Below are 15,147 nucleotides of genomic sequence, written 5' to 3' on the forward strand. Positions count from 1 at the left end.
GTGTTGCTTTCTTGGCAATAGTACAGTCATTAAATTCTTAAGGACAATTCTCGCAGCAAAGAAGAAAAAAATTTCACCATTGTGAGAGGAACGTTCCGAAATTCTGATACTATAACCAACAATTGCTCATTTTGGAACTAAACAGATAAATAGATTTAATTGGGATCGTGTGGTCTTATTAAAATTTACTTTTCTGAATAGATTATAATTTAAAGATAAACAAGATTTAGTTCATTTTTTAAAATTGTGTATGTTATTCTTCTTACATTGAATGTTTTTTTTTAAAAATTTAAATTATGAATAAAATTTTGATAGAGGAGAGGATCAACTTTAGTTTTAGAAATGTTTCCTTCGACTAAACATGTTTATTTTTTCAAAGCCTATCTTGTCCTACATTCGAGGTAATCAGAAGCTTATGATAGTTATCCTAAAATATTCATAAATTTGAAATTTAGCTGATTTTGATACTTTTGAAATTTATTAGTTAAATCTCAAATAATATAAAGTAATAAACTGGCAAAAGTTTCATAACGCTTTTTATTATTTAAAGCGAGGTGGCTCTAAACGAAGATATTTATTCTTTCTTTACACTTCGTTTCTTTAAAAAATTAAATAAAAAATTAAATAAAAATAAAAAAAGGTTTGGTATATTGCTTAAAAAAGTTTTGGTAAGTATAACTATTTGTGTTCTGGGAGGTTCCTTCACCAACAAAACGTTTCAAATGAGGATAAAAAATTAGTAAAGGGTCTAAATTTTTTTTAAAAAAAAATATGGTTTGCATAGCGGATTTAAAAAGTTTTAATGCGAGTTAAAATTTAGTTTATAGCTTTTAAATTCATCTAAAATGCTTTATTGAGAATATACATAAGTTTTTCATATAGGTCCATCGTGCATGATCTATCCTGTTTCCTACTGTGCTTGATTAAATCTTGCTAATGGTATTGGAAAAAATACGCTATATTGAACTTTAGTTTGTAAATTTACAAAATTGTAAAGAAGTTTTTTTGACAAATAATAAGCCATACATATATAATAAATACAAGATTAAAAGTGTTAACGGAAATCAAAAACATAAGGACAGATTACTTAGATTAAATATTTTATTATTTTATCATCTACTCATTTATCATTGTTTTTTTAAAGTCAATATTTTTCAAAAAAAGCAATCATAATTTTGAAAATAAAATGTATGATTATTATAATTTTATGTAAACACATTTTATTAAAATGTTAATCGTAATGAAATGAATAATTGATTATCAGGATTTGAAACATACTCAACTCTACTAAAAAAAGAATATTTAAACTTTGAAATGGAGAATATGTAACACACTAGGAAGAAATAAAGGCAAAGTAATTTTACTCATTAACGATGTTATGTAACTATATCAATTCGAATAGAAATTTTTTTCTTATCTCTCTGAAGTCTTAAATTTCTTATAAATTTTTATAAAATTATTAAGATGAGAGATTAGACTTAGTAAAATCTTATTTTTATTTTGTTATTTTCGACTTCAACCCAAATGCGAGCATATAAAATAAAAATCTCGAAAGAAATTCAGGAAATATAGACCATACATATATATATAACACATAGCACATCATAGGAGACATGACTTGCGGTTAGTAACGCACAAAACAGCCAATCAAAATTGTAAACGCATGCGTGTGAAAAGGTAATAATTTTTAATAATGCTGCCTGCTAAAATGTTACAACTAAACTTACCAGCAAAAGTTTGTTGAGATTTTTATTTTGTTTTGAGTTTGTCTAATGATCGTGTCGCAGTTTACCATTGTATCCGTGCATTTTCATTGGCGGAAAATGAAAATCACGTGGTATGATCCAGTTTTTCCTTATTCAATTCCATATTGTTTTGGCTGTCATCAGCATAAAATTAATAAAAGTTGTAAAGGTACTGTTTATCCCTAATTGAAAGTTATTTTCCTGTACTGCTTTTACGCTTTTAATTCAAGAGTTTAAAACTGGGAGAATTTTTTTTAATTTATTATTATTATAATGTAATTCAGCTCTAAATTTTAAGATAAAGTTATTTAGAAAGGTGGTCTAATCTTATTAACCGTTTTACATTTATTATTGTTGAGAAAGTAACATTAATATATTGTTATAAATTACAGTTAAATAGATCTGTTAAATGATTTAGAATTTAATGATCAGTTTCATGCTCAATGAGATGCAAGCAAAAATAATATTTAATAAATCAGCAAGTTTGATGTACGAAAATATTAAATAACAATTGTGAACGCACAAAATTTAAATGAACAATATAATGTTATAACAATATAAATATTATTTTAAAGAATGATTACTTAGAAAAATTACTGCTGTTCACTAATAGATCTAAATATTTATAATACTAATAGATAATAATATTTGGACGTAAGGAAGTGGAGGCACACGCCTAAGTTAACAGAATTCCTTTTAGTACATACATGCTAGTGAATTATTTTAACTTTAATAGAAAAACTGTTTTTTGCCAAGAAGCGAAGCAATCAACGGGGTTGGTGAGTGAACTTGAGCATCGAATTTCTTCAAAATCGGTAAGGGTAAAGAGTATTGAAAAACGTTTTGTAAAAAAATAAAAATAATTTTCAAAAGTAATTTTAAGCAAACTATTCAACCCAGATATATCACGGAATAAATTATGAGAAATTGATGTCAGATTATTAAAATAATAAACTGCAGCCTTCTGTTTAAGTTACTCAATACCGTGACATAATGTAATAATATGCAAAATTCATACTTATTGGTATAAATTTAGTAAAATTATTATTTTTTTATTACTTTTGTCGTTTGAAATATTAAAATCAGGAAAGCTCTTTTTTATATAGTTTGTTATTTTTTACTGACCTCGTTTAGCTCGTCTGGCTTTCGTCTAAAAACATTTGCATTACTATATGCGAATTCAGCTTTTTAATTCTCGGATAGATCAAAGGAAGTTGCTTCGCGTATCATCGTAAACGGGTAATTGAGAGACTGTGAAATATGAATCTCAAATTAACTATCTTTGCAATTTTATTTAAATTTGCTGAGCTAAATTAAACTGATTTTATTACTAAATAATAAAAACTCACACATCGAAAAGCAGGCATTAAATATTTAAGTGCATTGAATAAACAAAGTCAGTTAAGAATTGTATATTTAGTGAGTACCTAATATCTTCATAAGACTACCAACTAGTAGCTTGCAGTGCTAATGTTTCTTAGTGGACAAAGTTTTATATTTATCAGGCAAATTTGATATTAAAAAAAAAGAAGAAAGAAAATAGAAAATAAATCTTTTTAATTTCATTCTTAAAGTCAGACCTAGAAAATTTTACTTTCCACTTTTTTTTGTTTCGTGGTGCATTTTGCAATTTTATTTGAACTCTTTACCATTCAATACATATTCAATATAAGTAGTAATTATCTATAATCAATCTTTATTTATAAATCAATCTATATATAACAGAGCAGTATTTTTTAAGCAAAAATTGTAGCACTGCGAAGCAACATTTTGCTGTTTTCTACTGAGGAAAATATTTCCTACTATTTATATTCCTACTATTATATAAAAATTTCTAACTATAAAATGCAAAAACGAAAAATTTCATTTATTTCGATTGAAATTTATAAGCAATCTAAGAAGAAAATTTAAAACTGTTATCAAAAATGTTAATAGTTTTTAAAGATTATTAATTTAGTTAAAATGGATTTTTCATTAAATTACTTTCTTAAAATAAGTACGCATGTACCATACATAAAATATTCAGTAAAGCATCTGAAAGGCATGAAAGTAGAATCGGCCTTTGTATAATGCTTTTAAATAAGTTGAAAATCTATTCTTATTTCTCCATATGTTTTTGCTTTGTTATAGAAGATAAATATTGTTCCGGCTTTTCATGTCAGCAACTTTGTGAAAATTAAAATATATATACGTATATATAATAAATAAATACAAGAAAACACGAAGAAAGTTCGGAAAAGCACTCTTTTTTGCGGATATAATCGTGTGGGCTAATGATGTTATCTTTTTTTCCGGTTTTTTTAAATAAAATTTCATCCTTTTTTTTTTCTCTTTTTTTAAGCTGTTGTTTGTTATTTTTTTACTTATTATTTCCCCACCTTTTTTCATATGTCTATAATTTTTCTTTGTTTCATCTTTATTTCGAACTTTTGAGCTATATATACAGATGGGTGACAAAATAATACGAACACCTGTGAAATATCAGAAAATCTTTACTATAGGGAGCTGGACCACCCTTTGACTGAATTACAGATTTAATACGACGTGGGATCGATGCATAAAGGTCATGGACAACGTTTAAAGGAATATTAAGCCATTCCTCTTGCAAAGCGGCCTCTAATTTCAAAAGATTTGATGGAGGTGGGAATCGGGAACGAAGTTTAGACTCCAAATATTGCCACAAATGTTCAATAATATTTAAATCCGGAGACTGAGGGGGTCAGGCGAGATGCTCAACTTCATTGTCATGCTCTTCGAACTATGTTTGAACGCACCTAGCGGTGTGGATAGGGGCGTTGTCGTCTTGAAAAATCGGTCGCTCTCAAGGGAATACAGTCTGTACAAAAGGATGAACATGATCCGCTAGAACGCTAAGATAGTCATTAGATTTGATTCTCCCATGCAGACGTACTAGTGGCCCAAGATCACGCCAAGATATCGCACCCCAAACCGTAATGGAGCCACCTCCATGCTTCACAGTTGGTAAGAGGCATTCAGGATCAAATGCTTCTTTGGGTGATCTCCAGACATAAGCGCATCCGGTGGTCTGAAATAACGTGAAGGATGATTCATCGGACCATATTACCTGCTGCCACTGCTGTGGGGACCAGCCTTTGTGACCTCTACACCACTGACGGCGTTTGAAAGCATTGGTTGCTGTCACCAAGGGCTTACGAATTGCCACTCTCCCATAAATGTTCGCTGCATAAAGTTCTCTTTGAACAGTTCTTGTTGAAACGGGGTCCTGAAGATGACTGTTCATGTCTGATGTTATCTCAGATAACGATTGCTTGAGTTTTCGAGCTACTACGCGCTGCAAAACACGTCTATCCCTATCATCAAGCTTTGACTTTCGGCCACTGTTTTGCTTTGAAGACTTCGTCTTACCTTTTTTCATGTATGCTGTCATAACGGCTGATACAGTACTTCTTGCAAACCCCAAAAGGTTTGATGTTTCTGTCCCCGATGCTCCACTTAAACGCGCCCCAACAATCATCCCTCTTTGGAATTCTGACAGGTCGGACATTTCACCTTATAAAAGCTAGTTAGATAAACTCATGCAACACAGGTGACTAATGTTGAGAGATTGATAGCTTCCTCTTCAAGCTCACTAGGTGGCAGACTTCTGTTGCAGGTGGCGCGGCTGTACTGCAGGTGTGAAATAAGTCATACTTTTTCACAGGTGTTCGTATTATTTTGTCACCCATCTGTATATATATATATATATATATATATATATATATATATATATATATATATATATATATATATATATATATATATATATATATATATATATATATATATATATATATATATATATATATATATATATATATATATATATATATATATATATATATATATGTGTGTGTGTGTGTTAAATTATAGTATTATTTTACTTTTAAGCCTAAACTACGTTTTGCTACACTCCGGTAAGTTCGGCTTCTGCCTTCTTTTATTTCATGCTCTTCTTCAACTGAATTTTTTAGCGATATCTTACATATGAAGAATAATTTTTATCTTAGGATAATTGTTCTTTATTCAGAAATATCACATTAAATTATACCAAAAGATACGTCTTGAGGAAGACTTTTAGTTTTTCCAATTAATAGTTTTCTATCTTATATTATATATATATATATATTATATTTATATTATATATATATTATATATATATATATATATATATATATATATATATATATATATATATATATATATATATATATATATATATATATATATATATATATATATATATATATATATATATATATATATATATATATATATATATATATATATATATATATATATATATATATATATATATATATATATATATATATATATATATATATATATATATATATATATATATATATATATATATATATATATATATATATATATATATATATATATATATATATATATATATATATATATATATATATATATATATATATATATATATATATATATATATACTTGAAAAGTCCCTGTATTAGCAAACATAGTTATTTGACATAAAAGAAGATTATTTTCAACTTGATGTAAAACATATTTTAATAATTGAACGCAATCACTAAAAAGAAATTTAATAATATTCTTGAATTTACCTAAAAAACTTTTTATGCAATCAGAAACTACAGAATTAAATTGGAGGGGCAAAAATCGACTAGTCGAGTTTTTTTATAAAACGCGGATGTTGTTGCTGTAGTTTATTTACGTCGCACTAGAGCTGCACAATGGGCTATTGGCGACGATCTGGGAAACATCCCTGAGGATGATCCGAAGACATCCATCACAATTTTGATCCTCTGAAGAGGGGATGGCACCTCCTATTTGGTAGCCCAACAACCTGCACGTGAAGTCGATCACTTTACGGTAGAACAGCTTAACGAGGACCAATACCACACTCCCTCGGTCCCTACGCAGACTGATCCAAGTGATCACCCACCCGCACACAGACCACAGCCAGTGATGCTTGACTTCTGTGATCTGCTGGGAACTGTGTCCTGACGGTTAGTCCACTGCGGGACTAACAAACGCTGACATCGCCAAACAAGTATCCTATCGGTGAGTTTTTAAATTTGGACACAGCTTGAAATGGATGTTTTCGAAAATGAACATAGATAATTACAAAAATGGACATAGCTTAAAATGCGCGTTAAGAAAATGGATATAGCATTTGATTGCGCTTTTTAGATTAGAGTTGGCTGTCGATTACAGCACTCGATTATCTATGTAATTGTGATTAGAGATAATTATTACTACGTAATTGACTACTTGTAATTGCAATTATAGGTTATCGTAATTACAAGTAAGCATGGATCTAGTGATCAGTGCAAGGTGGTCATATGGTCATGAATATTTGCAATCACATCAAGAAACGATTATGGTAATGATGATTTCAAGAAATTAAAATACATGATTACAGGTAATCACAACTACAAGTAATCTTGATTACAAGTAGTCAAAGTATGCAAATGAATTATGAATTCTAAATATTAGATGTATGCTAAGACATACATTAAAAGTGTATAGATAGGGTATGTATAAACATTGTACGTTTGGACAGTGCGCAAAAATTTGATGTTAATTTTACTTTTTTGCGTATTTTGCCCTATCTCGTGAACTTTTAAAGCGCATTAAAAAAAAATTGAACCCAAATATATAATTCATTTATCCAAGAAATAATATGCAAAAAATAACTTTTTTTAAATCTTTATTATTTTTATTATTTTATATAATGATAGTCTAAAAAATTTGAATTGTAACCCACGCAAGTTTTTACATCATTTAACAAAATTTAATTTTACATGGCAAAATACGAATTTTCAGCGAAATCGGTCGATTAGTTTCTGAGAATTCGAATTTGAAATATACGATTTTTTTAAAATTCAATTTCGCAAGAACTTATCGGCCAATTTCGCTCAAAATTCGTCTTTTGCTACGTAAAAATACATTCCTTAAAATGATGCAAAAATTGTATATCTTATAATTTAATATTTTCTACTATATTGAAATAAAATAATAAAAAATAATAAATATTTAATACAAGTTATTTTTTGTATGGAATTATCTTTGGATAAACGAATTGTATATTTGTGTGCAAACATTTTTCATTGCTTAAGCTATGTCCATTTTGGTAAACACTCATTTCAAGCTGTGTCCATTTTGGTAATTGCGCATTTCGAACTATGCCCATTTTAGCAAATGGTCATTTCGAGCTATGTTCATTTTCGAAAAAACGCATTTCGATCTATGTCCAAATTTAAAAAGCTCGTTGACGCTATTCTGTTTTTCATTTATCTCCAGATAGCATGGCGTCTAACTGAAACTAGTTTTATGCGATTTTTAATAAATGGTTGCGATAATTTTGCCAAAAATGCCGCGTTTCGGTTTTATCACAGTCTCCTCTATTTCCAAATCACTACCATTTCTGGCAAATTTTAAACATTAAATTGATAAGTTTTCTCTAAAAAAAAGAACTAACAGTCAAAATGTTTGTAAGTAATCCTAAAAATTATTGAATTACTAATTGATGATTTCAATAAGAAGTTTCGAGCGTAGAAGAGCGAATCTCCATTCATTCTGCGTTTTGACATTGAAGACGATTTTTCATTTAGAGCAGAAGTTCTGACATATTACGTCTGTTTATGTGACGCTCTTTTCATGTTGTTTTTTAAATTTTGAACTATGTTAATCTTTTGTTTAATTTGAAAGTTCTTGTTTACTTAAAACAATAAATATTAACACGATTCCTCTTAACACAACGAAAATGTATTAGTCTAATATTTTGAGTGGAGTTTTTTTCTCTATAGTGCTTGATTTTTTTCGCTTTTTGCATTTTTTAGGGAAAAAAAAGTTTTTTCCCACTAATTTTTATAAATTCATGATTTTATGAAATTGCTAAAATAAAATTATAGGATTGAAGGAGATAAATTTGGTCGCTTAGTCAGTCTTACGGCGCATCACACCTGCCATGGTCTCAATATCATTTTTTTCTTTTTTTAGATAATTTAAAAATAATATATGACTGACTAACAGCACTTCTTCTGAACAAAAAGAGCGCTTTAAAAGCACCAAGCAAATGAAAATACAAAACAATTTCTGATATTTAATATGAATTAACATAAAAATGATTTAATTTTAAAAATTAAGTTAGTTAAATTTGTCCAAACTATACACCGATTACATTATAACCACCCTGCTAATAACATGTAGGACCACTTTTAGCCCTCAAAACTGCTAGCACCTGCCGTGGCATTGATTCCACAAGGTGTTGATAGGTAGTCTGAGGTATCTGGCACCAAGCGCTCACCAACTGGTCCTGCAATTCCCTCACATTGCGAGGGGGTAGCGTGGCAGCACGAATTTAGTTTTCCAAGTAGGACCACAAATGCTCTATTGGATTAAAGTCAGGTGAGTTTGGGGCCAAGACATGACTTGAAAGTCACTGGAATGTTCCTCGAACCAATCCATGACGATTCCACCCTTATGACATGGTGCATTATCCTGTTGGTAAACACCATCCTCCGCAGGAAAAACTGTTGCCATGAATGGGTGAACCTTGTCTGCAACTATGTTCAAGTAGCTTACAGACGTCAGGGATTGTTCTATGAGGATTATGGGTCCTAATGTGCCCCATGAAAACATTGTTCCTGGGCAAGAAATCATGAATACCTGGGCGAGCTCATTATTATAGATGGAGGGTGGTCATAATGCAATGGCTCTTCGGTGCATATGATATTAAGTATATTCATTCTGTGGAAAAAGATCTTAAAAATATGGGCATGAATAGGTGGAGAAATTTAGCTTATGATAGTAATGACTAGTTGAGACGGTTCTGGCTGGCACTAGGCAGTCATGCTGGTGGAAGAAGAATTTCAATGCCAATTCTACATGGAAAATTTTAGTGAATATCTAAAACAGAATCAATCAAAAAATAATTGAATTCAATGAAAGCGTTATGTCTGTTATATGTTTAATGCATATCTTGGAAAATGAATTAAGCATTTTTCGATTGAAAATTAATCATTCGTTTGGAATGAGTTAACTAATTCCGTCTTTTAATAAAAACGCATATTCCATCATTAATGCTTAATGTTCTTATTTAAGGACGGTTCGAAAAATGTATCAGCTCATGTTTTGATATGCTGATCATGATCAGCTCATAAGGATTCAATAAGCTGATGTAACTATTTTTAAAATAACTATAAATAAATTTTAAAAATAATTGTACATAAATTAATAACTGGCTATTTTTTAAAATAATGGTGAATACTTTCGAACTTTTTTTGAGTCATTCATTGTAATTCTGTCTTTTATTTTATTTGATTAATGAAATAAATCAAGAGAATGAAAGAAAGCAGTTACAAATCTGTCATCATCTCTTCTAAGTTCTGTGAAAGAATTCTTTTTTACATTTGTTTTTCTTGAAAAGAGTAAGCTCAGAAAAAAAAAACTTCTCGATATTCAAAATTAGATCATTAACCTCAAAGTATTTGACATTTATTTTACGCAGAAGATGTATAACATATTTTTAGCACGTGTTTGCTGAAAAGATTATTTTCATAAACGCATTTCTATAACAAGAGCGCTCTATGAATTTTTTTGATCTTTCTAAATAATATATCATTCTTTTTTGAATAATATAAAGCAGTTATTAATAAATAGTATGCTTTGGTGCTAATTAAATTGGCTAATGATTCTGGCATTGGTATTATTTTATTTAGATTAACAAGACTAAAATAAAAACATATGTATTTTTAAAAATCATTTATGATTTATTTATTCTATCTTTAATATGAAGAGAAATGTTGAGAAATTTTAATATGGTTATTAAGGATTTTAAATAGTAACAATAAAATTAATAAGCTATTCCAGTATTAATACTACTTTATTTAAATTATTGAAATCATGTCTGAAATTAAAGCATGAGTTTTGAAAAATCATTTCTGAATTCTTTACTCTTTCACTGATACTACGATAAAAGTCTAGCAGATTTAAAAGGGTTTTTAAGGATTTAAGATATTTTAAATTAAATTAACTACTGATTTTGGCATTGATACTATTTTATTGAATTTACAATGTATAAAATCAAAACATGTGAATTTTGCAGAATCATTTGTGATTAATTTACTCTTTCATTAGTATTAAGATGAAAAGAGATCGAACTGAATATGTTTTTTAAGGATTTAAAATACTTTCAATCAAATAAATTTGCTACTGATTCTGGCATTAGTAATATTTTATTAAAATTAGAATCAAAACATATGTATTTCATAAAATCACATATGATTTATTAGTACAATTATTAATTTTAAGATAAATGACTAGCAGCAAACTTTATAAGGTTCTTAAGGACTAAAATATTTTCAATAAAATTAATTAGTGATATAGTTTGCAATTACCACTAGCTTATTTCAATTAGCATGAATATAATAAAAACTTATGTGTTTTGAAAAATAATTTCTTCATTCCTAATTTTCAGATGCAAGTCGAGCATAATTAATTGGGTTTTTAAGGTTAAATATATTTGCATTAAAATTATTTTCTGGCGTGGGATATTTATACATGGTCTATCATGTTTAAAATATTTACAATTAAATTAACTAGATACTAACTCTGGCACTGGTAATATTTTATTTAAATTAGCATGCATGAAATCAAAAGATCCGTATTTTGAAAAATAACTTCTGATTTATTTCTTCTTTTATCACTACTAAGAGGAAAGTGAAGAAAACTTAACATTATTTTTAAGGATTTAAAATATCTTATAATAATAAAAGCAAGAGTAAGTGTGTCTTTCTTATAACTCTAAAATTGCTTATGTTCTTATTTTGAAATTTGGATAGCGACTGAAAGGGGAAATTTTTGCTCTCATTCCTAAAAAGGGTTCAAAAGTTTCAATTCAATCATTCGAGAGAGATGGTTAAAAAATTGATTTTTTTATTGGTATAGCATTAGTAATTGTTCTGAAATTAACTGTAGACAATTCTGTTTTTTGAAACATTTTTAAGATAACACCGGTAAGAGGATTGCTGTCGTATAGCTCAGCTTGTTCTCTAAAAGAAAGAGAGAGAGAGATAGAGAATTGCGCGCTGTAATATTTAGTAATTTTTAATTCGCTAAGTCATTAAGCCAGATAAATACCAGATAAAAAGTGAGCGTGGTACTATAGATATAGGTCTCCCATCACAAGTTGGCGTGTGCAAAGTGAGAGTTAAGCTCACCGCTAGAGTTAGTTTGTTTCAACGATTCAGGAAAGCGGGATAAAAAATTCGAAGCGAAAGAGAAACAAACCTAGAATATGGGGAAAATTACTAAATTGACGCATTATTTTATTTTTTATTTTATAACCGTTGCCTTGCAATTTTGAACTAAATCCAGAAGACAAGGGAATTCCTGAATCAAGTATAGGGAGAAATTTGTATTCGTGGGGGACTTTTTGATGGACTAACTCGCATGGACGTTATATGAAGAGGAAAAGCACGAAAACCCATAGTTAGCACAACAGCAAGGGGACTCTAATCCATGATGATCCATGTACCACTGAGGATATTTTGCATCAGCACTGTGATCGGTATGAGCCAGCTGCAGAACTCGTATAGACCAGCTATCGCTAGGATTCGAGCTCGGGACACCTCATTGGTAGGTGAACGCTCTATCCCTTGAGCCACCACGGATCTGAACTCCTTACTTAGCTCATTATAGAAATGAAATTAATAAAAGTCGAACTCATTTAAAGAGCTTCCTAACATAGTGAAGCCAGAAAACAAAACAGTATGCCAGTTTAAAATTCTCACAAAAAAAAAAGAAGAAAAAAGCACTCTTATATTTTGAGCACTTTAACTCTCCTCAACTGCGAAAAAATTAACTCTTCAACTAAGCTTTTCCCCCATCCGCTAACTTGTCGCGATTGAATAGTATCGAAATCAGGATTTCTAAATTTGCGCGAAATCACGTCTTTATTTTGTCTGAAGTTATGCTTTTAAAATGAGTGCTCCTCACACTATTGTACTGATATATTTTGCTTTGGCTATATTGATACAATATTAGAAAGCACTCATTTTTTGATCATATAATCGCGTGAGTTGATGAAAAGATTATATCTCTTATTTTCCGGATTTTTATTGATTTCTTCTATTTTATTCGGGTTTTTTTCTCCGGTTTTTTATTATTTTTATCATTATTATTATTTTTCTTCCCCCCTTTTTTCCATTGTTCTCTAATTTTTTCCATGTCTTCCCTCTACATTTTGAACTTATATATGTATATATATATATATATAGCCCAGTTGAAAAAAGTTATTACATTTGAATAATTGGGATATCATAAGAAAAAGAAAATACTGAGTAACAGGAATAACGCGAGATACTATAGAAAAGTTTTTTAATTTTAAACATTTTCATAAAATTACATATAAACTTTCATCAATTACAACATTTTATTGACAAATATAATAAGCAAAATTTAACACATGAAAGACTTGTTTCAAAAAAGACATTTTCGAAGTTAATTCTTAGATAGAGGTCTTTATTATCAGTCAATAATAAAAGTAAGTAATCATATTTTTAAGTGGTTAATTGTGAAGATACGAGTTGTTCCATTATGTATTTAGCTTTAAAGTTATATTATTCACCGTGAAAACAGTGGTGCTTAAAATTTAAGAATGATGCAATATCATAAAACTCTTGATTTATGAGTTATCAATCCCTGAGAAATTAAAGAAAATTATTACACGTTTGGCATTATTATATGAGATTTTGATTATCTTAATAGTATTTTTATTCTTGGAATTGCTTATAACAATTATTTACAGCCTTTTTATGCAATACGTGTTTAAATTAGGACAAATATTTTAAACAATTTTAAAATTTTACGTTATAAATTTCAAATTCTTATAACTTTGTATTTTAATCGATAAATTTTTTTTTGATTATTTATTAATTTACGAGTAATAATTTAAATAAATTCTATTGAGAAATTAGACTGCTTGCATATTTAATTATTTTAAGTGTTATTATGCGCCTCAGTTAATTGAAACTCTCTCCACTATACTACGATACAATAATTATTTATTGAATTACAAACTGATATTAATATTAATTGCAATCGAATGAATTCTTTTAAATATAGTATCAATTTGTTTACTATTTTTTTTCTAAATTTCGGACTTAAAATATACCATATTGACAGAACTATTAATTTCTTGAACCAGGCTCATAAAATAAATCACAAAAAGTGTCATTCGTTTCAAAACTATTTTTAATCGTCTAAAATTAAGTATATTTTATGACTCAACATTTAATTTAATTTAATAACAAGTTTTCTCTTTGAAAACTTAAAGTAAATACTTGCACTTATGAATTAAACAGCTGGTTTTCAATTCACAAAATAAGATTTATGAATTTCATTTAATCTCAGTTTTATTGTAGTTAATTAAACAATAATTTAAAAGTTTATTATATTGGGTTTTTCCACATTTATATTCTCTGTTTTTATGTCCATACATAAATTTTAATATTTAAAAATAAGTTTATTTTATACATTTTTTTTTGTTCTGCTATAAAAAGAATCAATTGCAGATATTCAACCGATTCAAATAATCTTATTGGAGGAAAAAGAAGAAATAGAAATAATTTTACGAAGAAAAAAAACAATATATATCCGCAATCTTTAATAGGTTTAATGTTATATTAAATTCTTCTATTGTAAAAGCAATCTTCATATTTTGATTATATAAAAAATAAAGTAATCTTAATATAAGTTAAGTTTTTATAATTTAAACAGCTTGAAAACTTCTAATATAAGATTGTTTTCAACGCGTCGTATGAGTTTCGAAAAGAGGCCTTCATTAGAGTTAAAGAAGCTTGACATTTTTTTACTATTATAAATTTATATATCCCACCCTCGCATACTGACATTCGTCATTCGGAAATCAAAGAGGCAGATATGTTGACCATTCTTACATGGGTATATACCTTATTAAGTGGGTCAAAGTTAAGCTCCCAGTGTAAACAGGACAGATGGTACAAAAAGAGATGAAGAAAACAAACATCCATGCCTCTGACCGGGATTCAAGCCCTTTCTGACTTGATATCAGCTCGATGAAAACTATACAGGTCTGTCGGTAGTAAGACAAAACTAAATAAAACTATTACCTACTAAATATCTTATTAATATATTAATCAATGAAATACAATTTGTTTTTTATTAGATTTGTTAGACTATCAAAATAATAACACTATATAAACGAATTTCTGAAGAAATTATTGAAAAAAGTTTATTTTCTGTAACCACAAAAAATTTCAATTTTTAAGAAATACGATATCTGAAATCCTTTTTATTGTGATTGCTTAAGTCATTACTTATATCAATAACTTAC

General features: G+C 28.4%; 1 protein-coding gene across 3 annotated transcripts in view; it reads right to left on the reverse strand.

Moving 5' to 3' along the window:
• Positions 1-15,147, reverse strand: part of LOC107456885 (sodium-dependent phosphate transporter 1-A) — a 92,416-nt gene that overhangs the window by 60,297 nt on the left and 16,972 nt on the right. The gene's annotated exons all lie outside the window — the stretch shown is intronic.

The sequence above is a fragment of the Parasteatoda tepidariorum genome, chromosome 8 (genome assembly GCF_982258835.1).
Source record: "Parasteatoda tepidariorum strain Cologne lab strain chromosome 8, Ptep-v5.0, whole genome shotgun sequence".
In the NCBI taxonomy this organism is placed as follows: domain Eukaryota; kingdom Metazoa; phylum Arthropoda; class Arachnida; order Araneae; family Theridiidae; genus Parasteatoda; species Parasteatoda tepidariorum.